Source organism: Botryllus schlosseri, chromosome 13 (assembly GCF_051294905.1).
Source record: "Botryllus schlosseri isolate E-star chromosome 13, Bs_hap1, whole genome shotgun sequence".
NCBI classification, from domain to species: domain Eukaryota; kingdom Metazoa; phylum Chordata; class Ascidiacea; order Stolidobranchia; family Styelidae; genus Botryllus; species Botryllus schlosseri.
The window spans coordinates 16,471,411-16,485,627 of NC_137248.1; the positions used below are offsets into that span (position 1 = coordinate 16,471,411).

A 14,217-nucleotide genomic window follows, 5' to 3' on the forward strand; every position below is an offset into this window, starting at 1 on the left:
GACAGCGGTTGCCCTTTGGACCTCTAACATGCAAGAATGCTTGGTGAAACCCGTCACGGAGAAGTATCGCAAACACATGAAGCAAAATGACCGGTCGGATGAGGAGAATGCGACGCCTATGGAGGCCTACATAGACGATATTTTCCTGAGTACAAAGACGATAGACGATCATTTACTGCTCCTACGACTGGTTTTTGAGCAACTGGCAAAAATGAAATTGACGGTCAGCATCAATAAATGCTATATCGGAAAGCGGAAGGTAAATTTACTGGGTGCGACACTGACGGGCAAAGAAATAGAAGTACAACCCGAAAGGATAAGGGCCCTCCGAGAACTCTCGCCACCCCGGAACATATATGAATTGCGGGGATGGATTGGGGCTCTCCGCTACATCTCTGAGCATATCCCTGAGTTAAGCCTGAAGCTAGCCAAATTTGATGCGCTAACGGGGAAAGTTCCGGCAACTCAGGGAAGAATGACGCCAGTGCTATGGAACGAAGAATTGCTGCGTGACTACAAGGTTGCGCAAGCCGCCCTCGACAGTACCCGTGTATTATATCATTTGGATCCAGTACTTCCTATTTTTGTGGAAACCGATGCTTCAGATGTAGGGTTTGGCTCCATAATTTTTCAGACGGAAATTGGAGGTAAACCCCCTTTCAAAAATGTGTACCCGATCGCCTACTATAGTCAGAAGTGGGTAACTCCAGCTGCGAGAGCTTATGATCCGTGCACAAAAGAACTGAAAGCCCTAAAAGATTCGGTGGAAAAGTGGCAGTCGATGTTGCGCGCCTTACCCTTTACTATAATTACTGATAACACGGGCGTGTTTGGGCTCCTCAAAAGAATGGCGGATACAGCTAAAAACCCGAGCCCAAAACCTCTAATTCAAAGGTGGCTCAATCATCTTTCCGGATTCCAAATAAAGGAGGTAATCCATTTAAGTACGTTACAAGTATTTACGTCAGATGGGTTGTCCCGATCTTATTGGATGGAAATGGCCGCGGGGGATGACGATCCGCATGTTTGGGCCACGATACCAAGAAAAAAGGAACTCCCGCATCCTTTGAAAGGGCAGCTAGAGGAGAAGATACAGCGAATGTTGATGTTTCATTGTCGTCATGAACATTGCAACCAGTCGGTTGACGGGTACCACCCTTGGGAAAGTATCTCCGAAATATTAACGCAGAAATTGGGGAAGAGAATAAGTATCACGGATGTCAAGTCTGTCATGGAAAGGTGCGACAGAGCCGTAGCTGTCCATCGTGGTTTGGCCGCCGCACATGGTCATACAAAAGGGTCACCTCCCCCGTATAAAGAGTATAGAGGTGACGGAATACTGTATCATGTGACGACCGAATCAAACGCAAAAGCCCTACTGAAGGAAGGGATCGAAAGGATGAAGCGGAAATTCGTCCACCTTAGTAAAACGAAAACGACAAAGACGCGAGGCCGGAAAACTGTCATCAGCATGAATGCGGTGGACCTGCAGGCTGAGGGTCTCGAACTTCTTCAGTCTCCTAATCCCGATGTTGTGCTTTGTGAAGGGCCAATTCCGGGGAAACTATTGCAAATGGGGGATTGAAAATAGCGCGGGGTGGTCGTTCTTGTGCTCACGAAAAAGTTGTGTTGAACTTTCAGGGATTGGATGCACGGGGTATTCAGTTGGACAAAACCTAAAACGCGTCATAGAAAGAAATGCTGAATAAGTAGGCGTGCACTTAATACGAGAGAATAAATTAAAAGAAAAAAAGGGATTCATGTTAGTGTTACACATGAAAGAAATCGATTATTTCATGGGGAAACATGAAATGGGACGTGTTGCACATGTTCCGGGAAATCAGGTGAATAGTATATGTGTTCCAAATGTTTCTATATATTCATAGTTACTACCAATTAGAAGCGGATATCGGTGATGCAATGTTGTTCGAGTCTTGCTTTCTGTCTAGTGCCCATATAGGACAGACCAGGTCTCTTCAACCGGGAGTATCGTACACCATAGGGCAGTGGTCAGGAACCTATCGCTCGCGAGCCATATATGGCTCTTTGTTGTGTAAGCTATGACGATTTGCCAAATATTTATTTTTGTATTGAATTGAGTAATATTGCAGCGACTTGTTGGTACATTTTCATCACGGCCAAAAGAATTCTTCTGGTGGCAGAATGAACATGTCTTTGAGAGATAAAGACAATGCCGTCCTCGGGTTTAGGGGCTCGGACCCCCTCTCTTCAAAATCGTCAAATTTAAGTTACTGTCACTCGCGAATCCTATGCGCCAGTATTGCTTCTATTTTACTGGAACCGAACCTCGGCTCATGTTAATTGGTAGGCTAATGCTTGATTCTCTGATTGCGCCGTTAATGTAGTTGCCTTTTATATACCGACTACTCGTGCTGTTAGGACGTCTCTTCCGTAACAAATGTTTGTCTTGTGTCGACATCGTTTCGTGGTGCAACATACGTCCTCTTTTTGAATTTTTTGAAAGTATCCTCGGAGGACGCCGAAATGTCCTCTTTTCTAATAATTTGTCCTGTCTTGTTGAGGATGTTGGTTGAGTGCAGTGGTGGCTTTTGGGTTGGAAGAAGTGGGCGGTCGCCCGGGGCCCCCTCTTTGGTCAAACATCAAATCTCCTCATTTGTTAGACAAGTCCCATATCCAATAAATCGAATCACCAGGTCTCTGCATATGATAGAGGTAGGGGAGATGTGGTACCGATGGATCACTGGGACCGAAAATACTTGAAAAATTTTCCATGATAATTCCATGATTACACTCCGTGAATTTGTCTACAATTACATGCTGACAGAATCTTTCCTCACATGCAAAAAAATTCTACCTGCGTGAGTTATGGGATCTGTGACGAATGATTTACGTTTTAGGGGGTGTAAAGTAAATTTGGATCGACATTTGCATTTTTCTATATCACCTTTCAGACTAACAAACCCGCCATAATTTTTGATGTGAAGTATAGGGCTTGTATCAGGGTATACAATGGCACATATTTTTGGAATCAATACCATCCTTGAGTGGACTATTTTCAAGTCAATTACAATATTTATGGGGTGGGGGACCTATGGTACCATAGCCAAATCAACAAAATAGATGGACCAACTAATCACTTAAGAACAGAAACTCGCCTACATATATATAGGCTGTACATCATAGTTACCTGTGGTCTTTTATCGCTATTACGAGGTATTTGAAAGTCAAAATGTCGATTTGCGGGTAATATGTATGTCGCATTAATTTTGTAAGTTTAGGCGTAAATCAAAACATGATTTTATGCCATCATTTGAGTTGATATAATCAATTTAATTTTTGAAGGTCGCGATGAAACATTCTTCATTGGCTTGCTGTAGCTTTAGCTTATAGTACACAACAAAACAAGTTAACAAATTTGAGTTTTTGCGCGTATGTCTCATAGGTCCCATGGTCGTGTGCCTTTGGACCCACCGGGTGGGGACCGATGACACGTTCAAGCAACAAACTTTAAACGTTTATAAATAATTTTTGAAAAGGCGGATATTCATGTAAATGTCCGCGATAGGTAGGGCTTGTATCGAAGTGTTGAGACAGCAAAAGATCTGCTATTCTCGGCTGAAGATTTGAGGGCTACAGATCATTTAGCAATTTTTGATCCATCGGTACCACATCTCCCCTACTTAGTTTTGATGTAGTTTATCGCTGAAACCATGCAATAATAGATACGACCTAATCCAGCGCATGGCTCAAAACTTGACGTAGTGTGCTGGCTCATCACTAATGTCAGCCGATAGCTTTCCAGATTAGTGTGGGTCTATTTAGCCTGCAGCGGTTATATCACTATTTTATTATTTCACGCTACAAGCCATACATCTACAACATGGAGACATATGAGCTATAGTTGACTGGTTTACTTCTTTTATAATTTGATTATGTATGATAGAAGAAGACTCAGGAGCGCGAGCAATTCAACATTCCGGCATGCTTCAAAGCCGTGTTATAGTGTGATATACAAATCCCGTAATCCCGTTCCACATCGCGCACTAATGTTAAGTTGGTACCAATAGATGCGAAAGGGGTTCTGGGTGGCGGAGCCCCCAGAAGCGGAAGTTACATACTTATAGGCCCACCACCGGAAGTCTCGCAACAGGGAGTGCAGGCTGGAGTGTATCCTGGCGTGGTGGCATCGATGGGATTCGAACCCACGCCACTGAAACGACTAATGATTCCCACCCCCTGGCGTTGTATACTAATCGAAATCTTGAATTGTGCGATACGTTGAATCTAAGAGCATAGCAGACATCGCGACGCCCATTTCAAAACGCAGTTTTCAAATAGCCATTGTGTTCGTGAGTTCGTGATCTTCGGCGCGAAATGAACTGTTGTGGATGTGACAATGTGACATTCACAATTTCATTCAAACTCGAATTACAAACAACAATTCAGGAGACGGTTTTTCTCGGCGTGCGGTTTCGATATCAACATGTGCAACAAGGTTACGTTTCTGTCCTCTGGCGTCGCTTATATAGGCTATTCTTCTCATTACTAATTATTTAAATTGCTCAGCTCACATAAGCATAAATCCGGCTTTGTGACATACATGGTGATCATTATTTTTCGAACCACACAATTGGCCATCGGTGTTGTGGTGATGACGAAATTGCGGCTTTGACAAAGATCCATAATACAGTAATTACGAAGTAAGCGCGACCTACCCAGGTTTGGTGCCTTCACATGAACATTGAACATGGTTAGTTAGAATAGGCGGTGCCAACAAGGCAACAATTCCTGATTTTGCCAACGATAACTGTAAAATTATGTGAATTCAAACCTTTGTAGTAGCATAGCATTTTAATAAATACATCGAAGCCGCAGCTACTTTTCAAACAACCGGCTCAAGATCTGGATCCGGTCAGTGTTGGGATCAAGTCACTACCTTCGAGTCACAAGTAATCTCGAGACATTGCTCCTTTTGCCTCGAGTCAAGTCAAGTCACTCGATTTTTGGAAGTGACTCGAGTCAAGTCGAGTCAAGTCAGAATTCAAGTCAAGTTGTATTTTCGAAGTACGAGGTATGATTAAGTCATTGCAATCGCCATTGATTTTAAATCCAGGACCGAATATCGAATTCAATTTAAATCATAAAAAAGGTTTGGATAAATTAAGCACCGGGCGCCAATGACCAGTCTACAGAACATAGATGGATACTTAGCTGTGATAATGTCTTCCGGCTAGTTAACAACGTACGCTGTAAGTTCTAATCACTTCGTTTACGCTCAATTTATTTGTTATTTATTTCTAAGTAGGGCGCCGGTTCCGCTGAAAATGCATGGCTCCAGGGCTCCGGCTTCTTACTCCGGCTTCGGCTCCAAAGCCCTGGTTCGAGCATCAGCGGAACTATCGATATTTTGTACTCTTGCAAATCATTAGTATGGTGTCTATAAGAGTGAGACATTGACCGGGACTAAACTGGATATCCGGCCAGATTTTTTTCTTCATTTTTTGCCCAAGCCAGATTCATAGATTGTCTAATAGGTCCGGAGTCAGATCGTTGTGGGATTCGTACTATTTTGATGTGGTCAGAATCGCTAATGGGGCTAGTGATGATCACGGTTGTTGTATCTACTAATCACACGCCAGTGGCCATCAATACAAACATTTATTAGGTTTATAATTTAGACTTTACTGTCATGTTTCTTTTATTGCAATATTTAATATATAGCCAGGACCCGTAACGCATGATATTTACAGGTTTTGTAGTTTACTAGAAATAGGTTCTCGTATATGTGATTATTATTTATCGTAGTTTTTCGGATAGAATCTCGCTCATCTCAAAAATTCGTCCTCAGAGTGGGACAGGACTACAGAATTGAAGAAACAGGATGGAAGGGGGACCAAAGAATTTGTCACCATGGACTGTCTATTATAATGTGAAGAATATTGAAAACACAGCATCGATACAGCTGAATGCTTCATAGCACAAATAGGACTAGTTTTCATACACTATATACTTACTTAATTGTGTTTTACCGACATTCACGTCGGATGTTAAAAGATAATTTTAATGTATTTTGTTGTACCATTTTCGTACCCGGCGGCGAGTCATGATGAACGCCTGCTTTGAACCATTGAGGCTATATGTTTAAACTGCGACGAACAGCTTCATATATGACATTATCTTACCAGGGCTACGTCCTATATACAGAAAACTCGAAACGGTCTGAAGTTTCAAAAAGTTTGAAAACTTCATAATTACTCACCGTAGGGCACGTCAGTGGTCAGTGGTCAGTGGTTACGTTCAGAGTTAACCAATAAAATGTAGGTTAAATGTAATTGAAAAAAGACCACATGAACAGGAAACTAGAGCCTATTAATACAGGAAGGGAGGAAGCAGGGTTGTAATGACTCGAGTCATGACTCGACTCGAGTCAGACTCGAGTCACGATTTTATGATGACTCGACTTGACTCGAGTCATTTTCTCAAAATACGGAAATGAATCGACTCGACTCGAGTCAATCTGCGTATTGACTCGACTTGGACTCGAGTCATTACGATTGACTCGAACCAAGTCATATGACTCGAGACTCAGACGGCCAAGACCGACATTTCATTGTAATTTCAAAGAACGAGTAAAGTAACCACCCTATTGGGATTTCGTCTATTGTTACTGGTACTTGAAAATGCGACCAGAAACTGTTAAAAGGGAGGAAAATTAGTCTTCTATAAATGCGAACCATCGATATCACCAAATAGAGTTAAAAAAGTGGGTTTAACAAGACTTCAACTGGAAACTGAGCAGTCAACAAAATGACTTGGACTCGGACTCGAGTCTTAATACCATTACTCGGACTTGAACCTTTGCTCGATGACTTGGACTCGGACTTGACTCGGTGATGAATTGAAAATGACTCGACTTGACTCGAGTCAAAACTATAAAAGTGAGATTGACTTGTGACTCGGAGCTTTATTACTTGGTTACAACCCTGGGAGGAAGAGCTTGCATTACTGATAATAATGCTGAACCTGTTCGTCTTGGCGGCCAGGATTAGCTCGATCATTATCAGCAAATTGAAACGACTTTACATAGCAATTAAACGAATACATTGTGGCGAGATAGCGTAGTGGTATAATCCTTAGCTACAACACCGATGGGCTGTGGGTCGGAGTCAGACCGAGTTCGACTCCATAATTCCTACCTAAATGTTGGCGGTTTATCTAGTCTCCTCCTCGCCATCTCATCCGCGTGGGTGTCTTACAGAAAGCTTAGAATGGGGCTGGGCTTCACGCCGGCAGATACGTTAAAATATAAGAAATATCGGCCTGGTGTAAATGACCATAGTAGTCGACAAATACCATGAATAGGCTATCACAAACAACAACAACTCGAATACCCTCCCACCAATTAACACCAGAGTTGGAGTTGCAAAAGAATAATGTTAATGAATTAAAATCTTCCGTAAGACATCTTTCAATAAGGAAGCCTGAACAACTACTAAATCCATTTTCGTTTTATCATCGAATATTGAGCAGCTCAGATATATAGTTCAGTTTCGATATGCCTGCACTGTTTTGTCGTCATATCAGCCTAATTGAAGGTGGTGAGATAGCGTAGTGGTATACTCCACACCGCAACACCGATGGGTTGTGGGCTCTAGTCCGACCGAGGTCGACTCCGGAATTCTTACCTAAGTGTTGAATGTTTTTCCAGGCTTCTCCTCGCCATCTGGTCCACGTAAGCGCTGTCTTAGAAAAGCCTATAGAAGTGGCCTGGCCAGTGCTACAAGTCGACAGCTACGGATTCAAAAAGAAGCGGCCTGGTGTAAATGGTCCTTGTTATTCGTCAAATACCACGACTACCATAAACCACATTAGCCTAATTATTTCAATCACATTGCACCCAGACGGAGACTCACAGTCACAGTATATCACCAAACAACAATAAATAATCATAATTCGATAGCGGACACTTAGCTGTGAGCGAATAAATTCGTATTTTTGATATTCTGCTGTGGTGATATTTACCCCGTTCCGGCTCGCATGCGATCAGAATGCTTAAATATGGCCAACTACAGAAATAGAGTCAGACATCCCCGCACTAAGGTTGCAAATGTTGAATGAAGGTACGGTGCCCAGTGGGGTGTGGTTAGGTTGTTCATGACGACGGGAAGCACGTATATTTCGATTTCGTTGTTGTATCCAATATTTGCCAGCTCTGCGTGATAGTTTTATCATCGCCACCATTGCGTTTAATGTGAATGTAGCATCCACATCGACCAAGAAAGAAATATTACCCCATGATCAATGAGCTTTCAAAGTATATTGTGCGGGTGTTGTAGCCCGCTGTGCGGAAAGATGATTCCAGGGAAATAGTTCAACTAAACGAAAGAACAAGTAGTCTTGGAATTAAACATATATCTCAGCTTGAACATTGATAACAAATAAATATATTACAATACCAAAATGCACATTGGAGTTCATTTGTTCAACAATCACGGCAGATCATTGAGTCAAATCATTTGCAAACGTGGATTCGTGAGAGATCCGAACAACGGACAGACTACCAGCTCTATGCGAGGGTATGGTGGTTCTTTGAAATATGTTGCCCTAAATGTGCGAACATAACGTGTTCTATAGCACATCCAACTCTCGCGTATAGCCCGTTTTGTTTAATGATAGAAATAACCGTTACAAAGCTATTGGTGCGAAGACCAGTTCATCCGCTGATAAAGTCTTGCTGAAAATATGCCGCATGTTCGTTAACATCCTTATCTGTGGAAGCATATTTTCTGGTATGAAGCGATGGAGCAGCAACACAAATAAGAGAGAATTAAATGTTAACATTGTCCATGCTCATCCTCCCAATGTGATCAACGTAAGTGGTGTCTTACAAAAGCCTTTTACGACAGTGGGCCATGCTGCAAGTCGGCAGACCAGAAATCAAAATAGGAAATATAAGACTGGTCTAAAATGATCATAGCAGTCAAAGCACCACGAATACAGCCAACAATGTCATTGCTGCGTTTTTAGTAAATAGCGGTTCTCGGTTGTGGCCTGAGACGTTGTACTAATACTTCCGTGCGACCCACTTTGCCACCGTCATAGCCGCAATTAACATGCAGGTCATTATCGCTTCTAACTTCCATTTGCAATCGGACAATGGATTTTAAATTGTCTTTACTTCAGAGCAAAGAGATAACCATCTTGCCTAGGCAGTAGCGAAACAAAAGAAAACTACTGCTTCGTCTAGAAAGCTGTTACGATTTATGAAATTATAATTAGTCGGCTGATAAGGGCCGACGCAATAGCCATTGCACCCTCACCACGGGATATTAAAGCCTGAAGAGTTGATTCAGAGTGGGGATTAAAGAGGAACGGTATTAGCTCGATTGCCCCCAGTCTGCGCCAGAACAATCATATTTTGCGTTATCTTATCTCGGTCGCAGGCTGGGGGCATACGATCCGCTTTAATATATTCTTAATCCCCCGGCCGAGCCGTCATATTGGTAGACTTTGATATGCAGCTGCGAAAGACCAATGGGTATTGCATCGCTGCGACTACCGTCAGCACAACGAGAGTATACGAACCTGTCTCACGACAGGGAAGTTCGGCCATATAAAAATAGGAATTCAATCTTCAGCTTCATTCAGTTCAACAGTTGGTGCAGGTAGATGTAACAATATAGTAACTACAGATAAAATACACGATTATGGCGCATCGCGATTCTTTGAATATTAATTGAAATGGATACTTCTGTTCGTTATTAACGTGAACTGTGTAGATAGATAGACAGATGCGTTACTATTATTTAGTGAGCTGATATTTGTGAGTGTTCAGTTACTATATCAGTTGAAAACCGATACAAAAGTTAGTACAGCTTGATGATGAAGATATGGCTCTCAACGCAGTAGGTATAATGCAAACGTTCGCTCCACGTTTGCGTCCGCAAATGAACATTGCTTGGTTCTACCTTTGTACTTTTTTGTGGAATGAAAGAAAGTTCCGATCATCTACAAATCTGTGATCAAAACTCAATCATATTCACCAGAATTTCAAACGCTGTGTAAGGCTTACAGTAAAACAAGTAAATTCAGCACAAAACTGGGACGAACCTGGCGCCATAATTACTGCTCCATATCATTCCATGTTAAGAGGTTTTCTAATATCGGCGTGGCTCATGCTACGAATGACACGAAGTGCATTATGATTATTGACTACCACCGAGATAATATCTGATCATTAGGACAAGTTTTTGCAACTTCGTAACTTTTTTCACATCTTCCGGCAGCTTCCTAAATACTCGAGATTTATGTAGAGTGATGGTTATATTTTCCTGTTTCTTTTATCAATTATTGTGAAAATGTAAAGGAATAATTAAAAAAAAGATTTCTAACTATTTCTAGTATAATTTTATTCACTTTTATTTGCATAACAAAGAGTTACGTGACGGATTAGCTGCGTCTCAATGTTATCTATGAAAAAACAGTTGTCTAGCAAGCTAGAAGCTCGAGAATCCCGGCCGAGCATGACAGTCCCCGAACTAATTTAGAAGTGGAAGTTTGACTTGAATTTTAGCCAAGCCTGCACAAACTGAATGAGGCTGTGTGTAATCTTTCGAGGTCAAGTTTTGTTGAGAAAGGTTAGGTAAATTGGGTATGTATAAAAGTGCATTCGTTATTCTGTTAGTAAGAAGCTTTAACACTGACGATACAAAATAAATCTGGGATGTCCATCCAGCTACCCGCCTGAGATTTTTGTGCGGCCTGCTAATCATTTTCACTCCAAGTAATATTTTGAACTTAGAATCTGAGACTTTAAAATGTACCGGTCATCTTCTAGGGCAGGGGTTCTCAACCTGGGGGGGGCGCGGAAGGCTGTCAGGGGGGGGCGCGAGAGTTATGTGTCAATTTTGTCAATGTCTGTATAAATTGTGACTAAAGCTGTGTTTCACAACCATTCTGAACAGACGATTATTGAAGATTAAACTTAATTCGTATTCTAGAAAGCTTGCTAAACTCAGGCTCCAGCAATCGCGCTCAACGGAGTATAGGCTGACTTCAACTTCATTTGAGCAAATTTTAAATTCCTATGTGCAAGTCATTCATTACTTTATAGCTTTGGCAGTAGCCTAAATCTCTGTGCGCTAGGTAGCTGTTGTTAATAGCTGGCGAACTGCACTGCCTATGACAGACTTAGATGCAATATAGATTGCCCGGTTTCGCCCTCAATTTGGCTATAAATCAACACAATTTAACTCATTTCTAAAACTTTTAAAATCTAGCATGGCAGGACAGAACAACGCCGTGCTCTCTGTAGTCACTACCAGCATCAGGATTAGTCTCAGTACAACCTACATCAGGGGCGGGCAACTTCTTCAGTCGGCAGGTCGGATATAGAAAAATTAACTACTTGGCGGGCCGGAATGCTGAATCGATACATTATTCGCACATTTACCCAGTTATACAAAGAAAAAATCGTATTTAATGAATGTATTTTACCGAGAGCAATGTCACGTCAAAGTCATTTCTCGCCGATAATGACGAAGACAATGTGGATTTGAGAACAGCATTGTCATGAATATGAAGCTGTCATCTCTGCTTCTCTCTGATCAATCAACACATTGTGGAATTCATAATTAAGATTTCAAGGCGTCTGATGAGCCCGGTACCCCAAATTTACCAAGATATCAATTCATTTCATTCGGGTTGAGTAGGTGACGAGATAGCGTCGTTGTTCAACTGTGTGGCCTATTTTATCTCGATATTGAATTCATGCGGCCCGCGGCCTCCACGAAATTTGAAAAGTGGCCTGCGATCCGTTTTGAGTTGGCGACCCCGTGACATAAGCGGTATCCTACAAAAGCCTAGAAGTGTGCCTTGTTACAATTCGGCGGTTACGGAATCAAAAATATGAAATATCGGCCTGGTGCAAATAACCATTGTAATCGACAAACACCGTGATTACCACAAACGACATTAGGGTATTGAGTAGATCCCGAAATTGCCGATAATGCAAGTCTTCTCGCTTCGTCGAACTTGAGCGTAAGCTCCACTCTCGTAAGCTGCGCGTGCGCATACACGTATATAATAACATGCAGTCACTGAAATTTGACGCAGTAAGCAAGTATTGGGGAATCTCGACACACAGGGGCCGCTGACCAAATTATCATGTAAGACGGAAAGCCGGATCCGGCCCGCGGGCCGTATGTTGCCCACCCCTGACCTACATTGAAATTAATTTATGTCATTTTCAATGTTTTTTTTGGTATTTTCAAACAAATTTAGGGAAGTTTGTCAGCAATGTAAAAGACTAAACAGCTGGAATGCGGATTCAAAATTGGCGTAATGTATGCTATCAGATCAGGGGGGGGCAGCCCGTACGGGCGCATGCGGCCGTAGAAGGGAATTTGTGTGGCCGTCGACGCCTAATTCAATTAATATGTGTTGGCAACCGAAGACATGCAAATTACAATTACGAATTCACTCCCGAATTTTTGAGAGATTTTATTTAATCTTGAAATTTTCTTCGCGCTCCGCGCAATTCAACAAGACTTCATTTTCCGATTTTAATGCAGTAGCGCCCTTTTTAATTGGAGCAGGAATGGGAATCCTCAAGAAATACCAATTCATTCGCTGCTCTGAAAAATTTTCGCGCCCAGCGCGACATTATGCACTCCCAGCAACTATTCATAACATTGCCACACGCGATTTCGGTGCGTACAATCGGCCGTTGTGAAAAGTAGAATAGTCCGGAGTTCATCAGGAATGGATATGGACAGTTTTCCATAGATATTTTGCGCCCAGATCGTTCATTGCGGCTATGCCCTGGAGTGCGGCCTTCGGCTACATAAGTAATCGAAATGCGGCCATGATTTGCAAGAAGGTTGCCCACCTCTGTATTAGATGATGTGCTATTTTTGACATGACGATAAATGTAAGGAGGAGGGGTCAGGGTGGTGCGATTTTTTTGACCATCGCCAAAGGGGGCGCGTGTCAAAAAAGGTTGAGAACCGCTGTTCTAGAGGCACAGTGTAAGTTAAGTATGGGAGGTGTATGTGAGATTGCAAGAATGCTTCCAGGATTGATTGAATGAGGGTAGAGTGGTAGATGTAATTTACGACAATTGTTTTCTTGTTGTCAAAGTTCAGTATTGATTGTCTCTTGTTATTTTTTAAATGCAACTTTTTACTAAAACTGTCGTTTAAATGAAGTGCAACCTTTTAACGATTTGAGTGCATCAAAAACTCGCACCAATCATTATAGAGATATAGGAGAGTGCTTGGAAAGGCAGAATCACTTGCCAATACTCCTCTTCCCGTAATAAACAGGTGGAATAGAGGAAATTCTAATCAACACAGTGTCCGGATAACTTCAACGAGTAGTTTCAGGAATGTAATATCTCTCAAATTAAATAAATAAATACCAGTGGTTCTTAACTGGTGGTCCTCGGAAAACGGAGCCAGTCTCCGGGGTTCCGCGGAGGTCAAGACACACTCGCATGTGGTTTTTGGTGATGTACCCGTCTTGCCAATCACGGGCCGCAGGTATCATGGCGTACACAGGAGAGATTGGGGTTCGGAATCAAAACACGGTTCTTCTGAGATGGAAGTTCTATTTCCAATACCTATGAGCTCATTTATAATTAAGCGATTGGCCTCACGGTGTTGCATTTCGACCGAACAATACGATGACACTTTCCAAGCACTCGCATTTTGAACTGGTATCTGGAAGCGAAAAGTAGAAATCACACATATTGGGAATGAATAATCATTGTCATGTTTTCGTTTTGTGTTAAAATCATATTTTAATGGTTTTGTTCTATTATCGCTCCGTTGATAAGAATGTTATGGATGAAGATTCCCATTTTGGATAAAGTCATTGCGAAGCCATCATGTTTTGGAATGGCAATACGACGACATGATACTATTACGTTTTCGAGAACTATTCATGTATACTTTTCACCATTATAGTATTGTACCGCATGTAGCCTACATAGTTATATCCTGATGGAAAAGTAGTGTTTGTAATTGATATTGTGACGTCACGTTACGTCAGAGGTTCTCGTTCCCGTTCGGGTTACCAGCGAACCTTTTATCGAAGTTAGTGTTCACACGAACCAAAACCTATCAGGGATTCGCAACATCCCTGCAACGCAGCCATGAGCATTGCGCCATGATTATTTCAAATAATTGCACATTGCTCGATATAATTGTACGTGTATTGTAAGCTTGAGCAATA

General features: G+C 42.0%; 1 long non-coding RNA gene across 1 annotated transcript in view; it reads right to left on the reverse strand.

Annotated features, from left to right (window-relative positions):
* Positions 1 to 14,217, reverse strand: part of LOC145453911 (uncharacterized) — a 131,321-nt gene that overhangs the window by 24,204 nt on the left and 92,900 nt on the right. The gene's annotated exons all lie outside the window — the stretch shown is intronic.